Source organism: Myripristis murdjan, chromosome 6, assembly GCF_902150065.1.
Source record: "Myripristis murdjan chromosome 6, fMyrMur1.1, whole genome shotgun sequence".
Taxonomy (NCBI): Eukaryota; Metazoa; Chordata; class Actinopteri; order Holocentriformes; family Holocentridae; genus Myripristis; species Myripristis murdjan.
The window spans coordinates 22,611,938-22,625,572 of NC_043985.1; the positions used below are offsets into that span (position 1 = coordinate 22,611,938).

Consider the following 13,635-nt stretch of genomic DNA (forward strand, 5'->3'; position numbering starts at 1 on the left):
GCAGCTATAGATTCTGGCTAGTTGAATTAACAAATGTAAAAGAGCTTCCATTTTGTGTGCCCCTTGTCTCAGACTGCATGGCAGTGTTTTTGATAGCCACCAGGTTTGACAGGTGTGAACAGCTGGTGGAGTAAATAAATTGGCGTCCACATTGTTTTATTGTGTGTGCGTGTGTGTGTGTGTATAGATATGTGTGTGTTGCAGTGTGGTGTGGTGCGGTGCAGGAAGATAGATAGCCAGCATCGCTGTGCGGCTCAGTGCCCATCCATGCAGAACACAGAAACAGTAATCAAACAGAGAGGCAAAAACAAACCACCATGACTACAAGCTGGAACACCTGCTATCACACGTTTGACTGGGCTTCACTCTACAGCCCACCATCAAGGATTTGCTATGCAAATAGCTGTAGCATCCTGGGAATATGGTTAGCCATTAGTGAAGGACACCCGTGTAAGGGGTTGTGGGTTTAGCAAATACCACAGAGCGACCAGACATCAAGAGACTTTTAACCACTCGGCTGTAAGACAGACAATAAAGCCTTCAAGCTTTGTTTTTCTACATTTCCTATTAAGAATCAACACAGATAGCACAGGTGAGAGATAAAAAAAAGTTACAAGATGTCTCCTAAAATTATTTCAAAGTTACTGTTTACCTAAAAAAAATAAAAAAAAAAAAGTATTGTTTACTTTCCTGTAAGTATTAGGCAGATGAATATAAAGCGTAAATTACAGTAAATAGATTACCCCCCCTAGTTTACAGTTTTGCGCATGCTACAGTAGATTACATTAGGCAGTAATGATTTGTATTTGATTTAATACTAAACTGGAACTGGGCTTGCAGTGACAAAATGTTAAGACAACACACCTTAACTGTGATTTAATTTGAATGGCCTATACCCAATTTCCCCTCAGGGATCAATAAAGCATTTCTGATTCTGATGATATGGATTATGGATTATTTGTACTACAATGACAGTGATGTGTCCAGTGGAATCCAATATAACCTTGTCATTTCATAAAACAGCTGTCTCTCTGAGTGCTGGGTAATCGTACACATCTCCAGTAATGACAAGGTGTCAAGTTACAAATACGTGTGAGATTGGAGCAAATTGTAGTGTGGGTTTCAGTTTTATTTTCACAATAGGAGACTGTGGAGAGTGTGGAGAAAAGTCTGATGCAGAGGTAGTGTCATAGGTCTGATTTTTTTTGACCATCTCAAACACACACGTGTTGACACTACGCTATGCCGCCTACACTGCCACTTGATACAGATCATACTACTGCCTCTCTGAAATCTGTTGTTGGGGTGGAAACCTGTAATCCCTATGTCAGGCCAGTTTACCTGAGGTAAACAGCAGGACACCAATCCATGCCTCACTCTCCTCTCACTCTGTTTGGTCACACAGCAGGAAGGGAGCTGAGGGGCTGATGGTCCACTGGTCTGTGTGTGATGAAATGACTGCTTCACAGCCACTTTTCCATAATGTAATGCCAATTTGAAAAACTGGAGATTAAAATGGAAGAACATTTTACTGGGCAGACGTGCAGGTGAAGTTTTGAAAACACCGCTAACCATGTACCTGGAACTCAGGACTGGCAAGATGCTGGGCTTCCGCCCCCCGGCTGCTATGGCTGGAGTCAAAGCCCCAATTAGCCAACTTCTCCACCGAGCTGCACCTGCAGAAGTTAAACTGACTACACATATATTAACACAAATAAATAAAGCGTTTCCAAATCAATGTGTGTTGAAAGTTGTCTCAGTCTGCCACAGAGATGCACATTGGGAATGTGGGTTTTGAGTGGTTGACTGACAGCCAATCAACACACACGCTGGCGAATCCCAGTCAAGTTTGGGGAAAAATCTGCCAGCCATAAAAGAAGAACTGCACCAGATGGATTTCCATGTCCATTTATATGTGAAACACTTGGTGTACGCATTTCTGAATCGTAAAGCACTTCGAACAGCATTTCTTGTATGAAGGGTGCTATACAAATGGAGTTATTATTATTATTAATGTTATCATTAATCAAAGAGCAATTTAAAGTACTTTTTGGATGAAGCTGCTTCAGATTACTCATTGGACCAGCATGTGTGTATTAGACAGCAGGGCTCCCGGCAACCTGGAGGTACGCGAAGCTCTCCAGTGAAGTAAGTAATGATATTTTCAACATAATGAATTGTTGTGAAAAAAAAATTGGGGGAAAAAATGGAAATTTTCTTTAAACTGGATAACACCAATCTACTGTAATGAAATGAAGAATAAATGAATGAAAACATGGCTCATCTTGTGAAAATAACCGGAAAACAAGTTAATTTGCTTGACTGAACATCTTTCGCAAGTCTGTCGCATTTGTATGTCGCTTTATTCAAAACAAATGACTGCCACATTAGAATGGAGACGAGCTGGCAAACAATGCAGTGTAGCTTAAAATATCCGTCAATTTAAAATCTCAGTGTCTTTTTTTTTCCAAAACTGAAGCCTCTTGTTCATTTTTCAGTCCTCCTCCAGCGCTCATCGGTTTAAACAAAATGTAGATTATGAGACGCCCCCCACCCCCCTCACAAACAGATAGGTTCCTTACTGCTGATCCCATGGCAACACATACATTTCATTTGATTCTGATTTGTCTGATGGAGTTAACGATAGAGCTCTTTTTGAACTGAACCATTTTCAAGGGTGCTCAAAACTTTGAATGGACCAATTGAAACCACTGGAGCGTGGCCTGAACAGTGTTTACTGCTGCCAAGCGCGTGTCTCGCCCAGCCCACCACCACTGTACCCGATGGAACAGCTGAACTGAACTAACTTTGACGTGGCTGTCACCAAAGCCAAATAAACAAGGCTAATACAACGTGCATGCAAACGCGTAATCACCGACACATTCACATTCATACGCACACAAGCAGACAAGCACATACACACACACACACACACAAACACACACTCTGCACCACTAATAATTGCTGATTAGCATTATCAGCATCATCAGACATCAACGCATCACCATGAGGTAGATTGCATAGACAACCATAGCCATGAGAGCGAGCGAGAGAGAGAGGGAGAGTGTGTGTACATGGTATGAAGATAAAGATAATGGAAACGGAGGTTCCTCATCACCAGCCATGAAACAGGTTCTGATTACAGTCATTATTATTTATGATGACTGGGACTGATTAATAATTTAAATAATCAAGTTGATAGGTCTAACTAGATGGAGCAGAATGCTTATTAAATCTATTTTCTATGGCTGAAAATATTTTCCATTGCAACTGTTGCAATATGCAGGTTATATTAGAAAATCTAATTCAAGTCATTATCTTTTTTCAGGCAATCATACAAATCACAATTAATGATAATGGTTTTACTTTGAGCTCAGATTAACTTTTCTTTGTGACTGCAGCCTAAGCTGCAGACGTGTGTATTTCTGTTTTGTTCAGAAAAAGTATCTTAGTGAAGTATTGGCAAATGTGTGAGAAACGATTGCCTTGGATGTGTTTCTCACAGCTATGTATGTTAACTACTGAATTTGTGTTTGTTTGTGTGCATGTGTGTGTGTTTTGTCTCTCCTCTGACAGATCATCAAACTAGCACAACCAAATGAGGTACTTCCCTGTTAGCCTCATTAAGCTGAACCCTTGTTTTGTTAATTGACATAAAAACAAACACTTGCTCAGGAAACAGTAGCTGCCAATTATATACTGTCCCCTCCCCACTCTCAATCTGTCTCTTGTTCTCATTTTGTGTGTGTGTGTGTGTGTGTGTGTGTGTGTGTGTGTGTGTAGAGTATGTTTTATGAATCTGGGATTTTGCCAACAGAGGGATGCTTCAATCTTTATATAGATGCTTCATTCATCCACATTTGTTCATGTATTTTTAAAACCAGCTGCCTTCCTAAAATTTTCATCATGTGTTGAAAATGGTTACAACTAGTGGAGGTCAGTGTGAGAGATTACATGATTTTTTTAAAATTTAATTTCAAATGAGTATTATTCAAAAGAAATACAAGGTTTGCAAGAATATCCTGGGAATATAGATGCCATTGGTTATGCAATTTGTTGAAACCGGCACACTTGGTACAACTTTGAATGCAGCAATGCAGCCAGTTTATTTTACAGCTTTACATGCAGAGAGTCAACAAAGAAGCATGTTTCTGTGTTGTGTAAATGAGACAAAAACACTTTATTATAGGTGAGTACATCAAGTTTTGGGTTTTTTTTTTTTTTTTGGATTTACCCTCATGGTTGAATCTGAGTCTATAGTGAACGTGAGATGGAGAAGCATGACTGCCGGTAACCATGGAGATCCAGCAGCATTAAGCGAGAGACAGAGAGAGAGAGCTTTTGTCAGAGAACATCACACACAGTGCAAACAACCCTCTATTTTTTAAGTCTAACGTACACATACACACACTTACACACACACATGTGCGTATGCACATACGCACATCGGCACACACACACACACACACACACACAGTGCATATTACACTTTTATCTGCCAAATACTATGCACAATAGATCCTAGAGTGGAATTAGAGAGATCACTTGCAGCAGAAATGCACCAGCTTTCATCACTTCTGTTAGTCTTTGAATGACACACACACACACACACACACACACACACACACACACACACACACACACACACACACACACATACAAAGACATTCTATACATCCTCTCTGGAACTTATAACTGCAGTGTTTGATTTGTTACAATGGTGACAAATATATAGGGAAACAGGCGAGAGAAAGGAGATTTTGGTGGGAAAACTCTAATCCTTTTCACACAAGGTGCTAGGCAACACTGCTCACACAGACAGACGAACACACACACCGATATGGTGCACACACAGACAGCTCACACTTGGTGAAAACACTTGTGAAAAAAAGAACATGTAGAGATTGAACAAGGGAAGAAATAGTTTCTATCTACCCTGAAGGTTCCTGGGTATAAAACATAGGGCGGTTTAATGTAATCAGATAGGAGAAAAGTGATTGCAGTGAATATTGTTGGACTATCTAAGAATTTGAGTGACACCCCCTAAGCCTCTCCAGAACATACGAACAAAGCAATCCTTCAGCACTGTTGGCCAACACATACACACACTCTCCCTCACACACACACGCTCATGCAAATACAAAAACACACACAGGCACACACACACAAACACTCATGCTGAGAGATAAGAGGAGTGAGGGACTTGACAAGGAATGTGGGTTTCTAAATGGGGCGTTTCAGCTGTGTTTGTCTTGGGCTGACATTTGTTGAGGATCCACAGAGAGAGAGAGAGACATCAAGCAGGAAAGAGTTTGGACAATCAGGACAGGAGGGGAGATCAATTAGTCCCATTTGTCCATCAATGCCTGCTAAAGACAGTCTGGGATCTACATTACCAGGGATTTCTCACAGGCACACCTCCCTGGACAACTGCTGCTATCAGGATTAGAGGAGGCGCTGATACACTTATAGGCAGGATAGCAGTGGAAGTAGTGTCCGCAGTGCTGCTAGTAGTAGCAGTAAAAGTAGCTATAATGGTAGCATAATCATTTACAATTAACACTTCTGTTTTTGCAGTGTCCTTTTTTTTTTTTACCACGTCTCCCGTTCTGCCATTTTCCCCATTATTCTCCCTTTTCCTGAGACACATATTGCATCAAACAGGTGTTCTGTGTGAGATTTATGTTGCTACTATAGTAATAGTAGTGGTTGCAATAGTAGTAATAGTAGTAGCACAGTAGTGATAGTAGCAGTAGTACTAACAGTAGTAGTTATAGTAGTAACAGCAGGTGTGGCACTAGCACTTGCAGTAATAACAATATTTGTGGGTCCTCTCCCAATGTGTGCTTTGTGGGGATATTTTGGGCAGTAATGACATAAACCAATCCCACCTCAGCCATGTTGCTGTTCTCAGCTCTTTCCTCGCGCTCTCCTTGTTGCTAAAATTCACATCAGGCTCTCTTCTTCCACTGCTGTTGAAAAGGACTCTCACCCCCTTCCATTCCTCAAAATTCACACAAACCCACTATGGTGGAATCCATGAATCACAACAACCGAGCCAAGAGGTGGCACAATATAACCTAATTAGTGGACCTTTTCATGCGGTCCATTGACTAACGTGACAATATATACTGGTCAGTCACCAGCTTACTAAGACAAAGATACAAATGGCAGAGGAGCAGTGTGAGGAAGACATGAAGACTGGATGTGGCGGGTTTGGTAATCTCTCTGTGCCTAGTGACCATCTTTTGTTCCATCTTCTGAGAGATGGTTGTCTCGCTCCGAATAATCCCAGCAGTGCCTGTCACGGAGACAGATAAGCCCATCCTCTGACACCACTCCAAGGCTCTGTGTGTGGGGCTGTGCGTGTGTTCAAGTGTGTGTATACCTCTAAATGTGCGTGTTTGTGCATGTGTGCTAATATGGGGTGTATACCATTGTGTGCTCTTGCATAATAACTGTTTGCATTATAGTGTGCCTTTCATTCATGGATGTGTGTGTGTGTGTGTGTGTGTGTGTGTGTGTGTGTGTGTGTGTGTGTGTGTGTTTATCCCCCTTGGCCGTCTGTGACAGAACCCCTATCTGAATGTCCATGCCGGTCCATGCTGGTGAATAAGCTAATTAAAGTCAGTGGCCCCAGCAGCCCAGTGCATCAAAGACTACCAATTACCATCCACATAACAAAGAGTGTACCAATGGAAAGGCAGATGGGATGTGTAGTTCAGCTTTGTATCCTTTCAACCGGGGTTTGTTTCACTGTGGATTCATGCACTGATGAGCCTAACTGGACTTTGATTAACCTGACAGGGCTTTAATAATGGAGGAGAGATGGTTACAGCACAACTGAGTTCTCCTCATTATTACATGAAAGGGTTTTATTGATAATGTGAACGATGCTATCGGCATTCAGAAATAAAACAGCTTGTAATTCTGCCAAAAACCTCATTTTCAACACAACTTGCAACCTAACGAGCAGGATGGTGAGGTTATTCCAGGATGGTGAGAGGCAGTATACCTCAAGGTCTTCTCTCTCTTTCTCTCTATCTATCTATCTCTCCCTCTCTCACTCTCCCTTTTTCTCTCTCTCTATATTTCTTCCCATCGCTCTCTTTTCTCTCTCTCGCCTGCCTCGCTTGCTGCAGAGCTTTCACCAGGTCGCTATGGTAACTTAGGTTTCCTGCCATGATCACTTCGAATGAAGAAGATTTGACATTCCTCTTTTCTCCATGTCCTCCTGTCTTGCCCTTCACTCTCCCTTCCTATCTTTTTTCTCACCTCGATGTGAGTCACCTGATTGTCAAGGTGCAAGAAGCATATCAGTAATTCACTCTTAACTCTAGCTGACATCAGCTGAGTTCAGATAGCCCTCAGTCTTCATCTTCCTCAACCCTCCACTTATCTCACAAAGTGGACTAGGTGTTTGCCATCACCCTGGGCCAGTGAAGTCACTCATCAAGTGTATTGTGCTTATGAGGACTAAGAGCTGGATGATTTCTGTGGTATACACTTTATCACAAGTACCAAAGAAATGATAAACTATGTTACACAAAACTGTACGTCAATTTTTGTGAACGCCACCGACAATTTCTACCAGTTTTCATGAACATTTTTTTTTCATCTGCACAATAACTGTTTTACAGTACGGAACAATGATTTTCAGGCATATGCTTGTTAAAGGCACCATGGCCTGAAAAATGCAATTTTCGTTGTTTTTGCGTGATAGGGGCCACAAATACTGTCCCATGCATTACACCTATGATAAATGGAGAAGTGCACACAGCCCATTTCTTGAAACTTTCCCTGTAAAACGAGCGGATTGCACTTCCGTTAATCCTTGGCATCAAGGACGGTGACTCCGCCCACAGCGCCAGTGTCCCCAGGCAACCAGCTACCAAGCCAGTGAACTTAGCCAGTCCGCCTCCACTCCCCAGGCAGAGCTGCCAACTTTTCAAAAAATCGTGGAGTGAGATTTGCTCAAGCGCGATTGCCCCCAACATGTACGTCATCACGTTGAAATACGACACATGCATACATTCGTCGTGTCCTCCTTTTAACTAAAAGACGTTTTTGTACCTTTTAATCAGACATAGGGATGTTTATTTACCTTAGGTTTCGGAGGTAACTTCCTCCTTCAGGAAGGTCCAACTGACAGCCGGAGCAGCACCTGGGTCTGACCGGGTGGCCACACACCGTGTGGTGCCGCGGCCGGCCAGGTCTGCCGGATCTGACAGGTGCGCCGCGCACACAGACTGCAGTACTTTCATTATAAACCGACTTTTGTTTATATGCGGTTGCAGCAGCACAACTGACAACAACACAGACAACATGGTTCATTATTGATTGCACAACGCGGCGCCAGTAATCGCACTGCGCTCATTAAACGATTTTGCGGAGGCAAGAGGAAAGTTGCGTGATTTACACCGTATCCACGTTCGCGCTACGTGTGTGACCGTGCATGTGCTCGTGCATGAACGCTTGGGCGCGGTACAAACTTTGTAATATGAGTAGCCTCTAACTCATTCATTTCATTGGATAATATGCCGGTGGGGTGAGTGGAAGTCCCTGATTGATCGAAAAGATTCTTCTGATCGGCTGGGCCTCTTGTAAAAGTGACCCAGCCGCCGCCGCCTCTGCTTTGTAGGCATAACTTATCGGTGACAAGTGGCTTTTCTCAGGCTCAACAGATAGATCACAGACAAAAAGAACCGTTTTTAGTCAAAAGAAAAAAAAGGCTCTTGATGAGCACTTCAGCGTGAGAAATCGGAGGTGTGGCGTGAGAGCGTGTCAAGCCAATCAAATGCGTGAGTCTCACAGCCAACGCGTGAGAGTTGGCAGCTCTGCCAGGCAACAAGTTCACAACATATTTAACAAAAATAACTTACCATTCTGAAACATCCTGTAGGCTAATAAAGGTGGTTCGGGATCGTACGGTCGTATAACGTCACGCTCAGTGTCCTGGTTTCAGGGGTCCCGCAGGGTTTTAGTCCAAATTTGCTCATCTGTTGGGCTCATTTCAGCGGCGACTGTTATCTGTTATCAACCCCACACAATACAATGCCGGCTTCCTCGGCTCAAATACGTACGGTTGTATAACATCACGCTCGGCGGTAGCCATGACAATCTTACATAAGACGATAATTCGCTTTCGACAAGTTTTCAAGTAGTTACTGTATCTTGTTGGCTCCGTTTTTCTCTCGCTCAATATGGCCTCACAGTATGGCGGCGCACTATTGTTTACATCCCAGAATGCATTGCGCAGTGACATTGGTTGATTGGCCCGACCATATATCACTCAGAAAACAGTCAGCCAATCAGTGGAGAGGGGCTGATTCTCTCTTCTGATTGGCTAAACGAACCGTGCTGCCAGAGCTCCGGGAGAAAGGCAAGAGAGAGGAGCTGTAAAACTATATTTAGCAGACCACAGGTACTCAAATCCACAAATACATAATGCTAGGGATATCAGCAGTTAAAATAAAACCCTGGATAAGTGTACACCATGGGGCCTTTAAAGCTTAAATTTGTGTTTATAAAACCTAGTAATAATAAAGATGTGAAATTTTTTTATTTGGGATTTTTTTTAAGCACTATTTTCATCATCGAACAAGATTCTAAAGTTCCTAAACTTCAAGAACTGTGATAATAATAATAATAATAATAATAATAATAAATAAATAAATAAAAAAAAACAGTAAATTTTATTCATTGTTTTAGGAGCTGCATGTTCTACAGAAATACATTCCTGGAGCGCTGTGTGGGTGTTCCCCTTGCAGGGTAATGATATTGTCGTGACCCTGATAAGACCTGTCAACTGTCCAGCAAAGCAGAAAATATCCCCTTGTTTGCAACAGAAATAACTACAGGTCTTGCGGACACCACAACAGCATATTCCTAATTTTTTAATGCTAACTTTGTTGTTGGGCTTACTTGCAAAAAACATACACTTTTGGAGGCTTGTTGTATTAGAGATGATGTGAAAGTTCACGGCTAGACAAAGAGGGCACAGCTTCATTCATCAGATGAGCGCTTGGCTCGTCATTGACTCGTCTCATTTAGATTGGTGAAATAATCCTTCATTTCGAGGAACAGCACAAAAACAACATGCTGTGCTGGCGACCTAATAATTACTGGTACTCACTACCGTTTAATGAATCAATCAAATAGGAGGGCAAAAGGTAGGACAATAAAAAAAAAAAAAAAACAAGCTGAGCTCCTGTTCTCTTGCATGTGGATGTAGTTTCTAATCCCTCCTCAGGAAAACTGTTCATTGACTTGGGAGAAATCTAGTGATCGACCTCTCCCTGTCTGCACAGAAAGGACTTCAGATTTCACAATTTCATTATTTTCAAGAAACATTTTATTGACAACTTATTAGTGTCCTATCTCTCTAAAATGTCAGATGCTTCAGATGTTTTATTTGCTCATAAATGTTGGGAATGTTATGATATGCAGTATCATAGTATGTCTGTGGCTGCTCAGGGCTTTCTCTTTTTGTGAAAACGGACGTCCTTTGCTGTTGTTTTCATGGCAGACATCATAGCCTGAGGAGGCTTTTGTGATGAGTAAGATCATTATCTTTCACCACTTGTTGGCTCGTTGTTATAGCATGCAGAGCCTACAAATGGCGACTTGCTTTGTGTAAGTCACCGAGATTGTACTTCCAATAAACTGCTGTGATCACTGGTGTGAGCAGCTGCAACATGCTGGATTGTAGATCACAGGCTTGCTATGCTGTGTTGTGAATTGACTGAAAGTCAGTCGGTGACCACTTCCTCCACAGTATCCACTGTGTTTTTCTCTGTGTTTATTGTCTGGAGTTCAGACATAACCTTGGGGATATTAGAAGTTGAGAATAATCTTTTTTCATCAGTAGGCTACGTAATTTCTCAACAGATTTTTTTTTTTTTTTTTTCAATCTGGAAGAGGGTATTTTCTGCTGTGTTAACTTAGGTTTTGCCCTGCAGGTTACAAACGCACTACCCTGAAGAAGAAAAACACATCACCTCTACTGGGTAATGTTTTGAAAAATAATTACCTTCATCATGAAGGGAGTCTGGTTTCACAAACTGAGGGAAGATACACACAGAGGGACTTGAGCAAACATGAACATATATTCTCTCTCCCTCTCCCTACCTCTCTCTCTCTCACACACACACACACACACACACACACACACACACACACACACACACACACACACACACGCACACACATAATACACTTGGATTGTACGTGTTCATGCTCTGCGGTGTGTAATTACCTGTGTTAATGGGTATAATTGTGTCAGATGTTTGGGGATTAGCGCTCCAGTCAAACTGTGATTATCGAGATGTTCCTCTCCAGTGGTTTTTCAGAGTGAGGTAGGACTCACAGGATCCTCGAGGGTCTCCGCTCCAACAGGGAAATCAAACTCCAGGTGCCTGCCGTCCCTTGAAACCAACAGATCATAATGTCAGTGATTGTGTAGGGACACCGTGCAACGATTTCCATTTGCTCCACCAGTCCAACCCACTGGAACTCACAAACAGGGCACAATACTGAGAAATGTGTTTGGCTCTGCCTCACTAAGTGTGTCCAGTCGATGTGATTCCTCTGAGATTCACCAGGGGTCCGGGTGTGTTGCGGGCTCCAGATAAAGTTGGAAGACACTGATATTATATTAAGCCTCCTCTTTCTCCCACTTCTCTGTCTCTCTACCCCTCTTTCCCTCTTGCCTCCCCTCATTGCTGTGTACTGTCACTCTATTTTGCTGTTGTTGATTCATTTTGAAATACGCACTGAGAATACTAAGGCCTCCACCCTCTGTGTTTCGTGGAACACATTTGCACAGGATAATGAAATCCACAGAAAAATGCCCCTAGTGCAATTGTATAAGGTCAAGATTGTACAATTCCTCACTTTCTGATTTCGCCAAGCAATACTTGAGGTTTGCACTGAAAATGCATTCAATACCCTCCACGACAGGTTCCGCTACTTGCCCTGATTTTTCATTACTGCATTAAGATACAAATAAGGGAAGAAAGGATGGAAATAAAGGAAGAAAACTAATCTAGCATTATTAGGGCACCCTTGCCTTCACCAAAATACAGTAGGTAATTGGTGCCAGAATATTTACTTTCCAAATTACACACATCGGTTATTATTTATTGTTTAGTGCTAGTTTGGATGCCCATCAGTCATTGCATTTTATTAAGTATTGGCACTTGATTCCTCACAGAACACTAAACAGTGCTAAAATTAAAGTAGTACAGAACTTAATGTCATGGTTCTGTGGTTTATGGACTGTTGTGTTTTCCCCTGGACTCCTCTCCTGTTTCTGGACTTGATGTTTGGACACTGCTTTCTGTTTCTCTGTGTGTTTCCTTGTGTTTATGGTGTGCTGGTTACCTGTGCCCTCTCTGTGTCAGTCTCACGAGACCCGGCCCTGCTTGTTTGCTCCTTCACACCTGCCCTGCGTTTAGTCTTGTTAGTTCTGCCCAGCTCCCGGTGTTCTCCCAGCCAATCAGCTTGCCTCATGTTCTCCAGTCCTGTCAGCCCTTAATCAGTTCAGTTAGTTTTTAAGTCCTGTTTTCAGGTCTGTCTTGGTCCGGTCATTTGTGCTTGGCATGGCAATGTCATGTCTGTGTTTCATGTCTGTGTTTGCTCCTAGTGTTCCTCAGTTTCCTGTGTTTGTTAATAAAGCCTTATGTTTGTCACTGCAACCTGCCTCTGCTCCTGCCTTTGGCTCCACTTGCCTGCCAACATGTGACACTTAAAGCAGTATACATTCCCATGCACAAGCCTTGCATAGACACATAGGCTGCAAAATCATGAATAACCAGTCTGATCAAAATACATAGGAGGAACAAACAATTAAACAGGTGACTGAAACTAACTTATGGCTGTGTGTATGCTTTTACCTACTCGTGCTCTGCTAATGCTAACAAAAACAAATTCGGGATAGCGAGTAATGCAATATTCAATAGCAATGGTGAATTATAGCAAAATCAGCACATGTAAGTAAAAAAATAATATGTTGTAATGTGTAAGGTGAACATGTAAAAGAAAAGTTTTGAGTAAATGAGACTTCTCACTAACTTTGTCACATACTGGTTCAAATAATAGGCCGATTAGTATTTTACCAGCACTGAGGAGGCAATTAGAGAGAATTGTTTATGATCAAATACAGTCCTTTTTTTTTTTTTTTTTTTTTTTTTTTTTACAAAATAACATAAACTGACTGCACATTGAGCTTCACCTTCTACTTGTTCAGCAGGTTTAAGAATACATAACATAGCAGATTTATTTGGCTTTGAAAACCACCAAAAATCTCAAATATTACAAATCCCTTGACATCTCCATGTAAAACTAGCTGTGCATGAATAGAACTGGGGAAGGTATCTCGCAGCAGTAACTTTTCAGTGGCCTTTGTCCTGCTCTGACCCGACTGCCCAGTGCTGTCATTTAGTGACAAATACAACAGGACATTCAGAGGACAGGTGGAGACAGAGGGACACACTTAATAAAAGACACAGCGAGCACTGACCTGTACACACACTGGAAAAGTTTCTCAAGAGCATCTGTTCTGAAACATGTCAGATTTTGAGGTCAACAAAAAGACAGACCTACCGAGCAGACACACACACACACACACACACA

At 42.0% G+C, this 13,635-nt stretch overlaps 1 protein-coding gene across 1 annotated transcript in view; it reads right to left on the reverse strand.

The window, feature by feature from the left end:
* The window catches only part of shank3a (SH3 and multiple ankyrin repeat domains 3a), a 227,419-nt gene extending 214,983 nt beyond the window's left edge, over positions 1-12,436 (reverse strand). The window contains exons 1-2 of the mRNA XM_030053211.1: positions 12,385-12,436; positions 11,258-11,426 (exon numbers count right to left, since the gene is read on the reverse strand). The gene's annotated coding sequence lies outside the window, so the exon portion shown is untranslated. The remainder of the gene's footprint in view (positions 1-11,257; positions 11,427-12,384) is intronic.
* Positions 12,437-13,635: the final 1,199 nt, after the last annotated feature.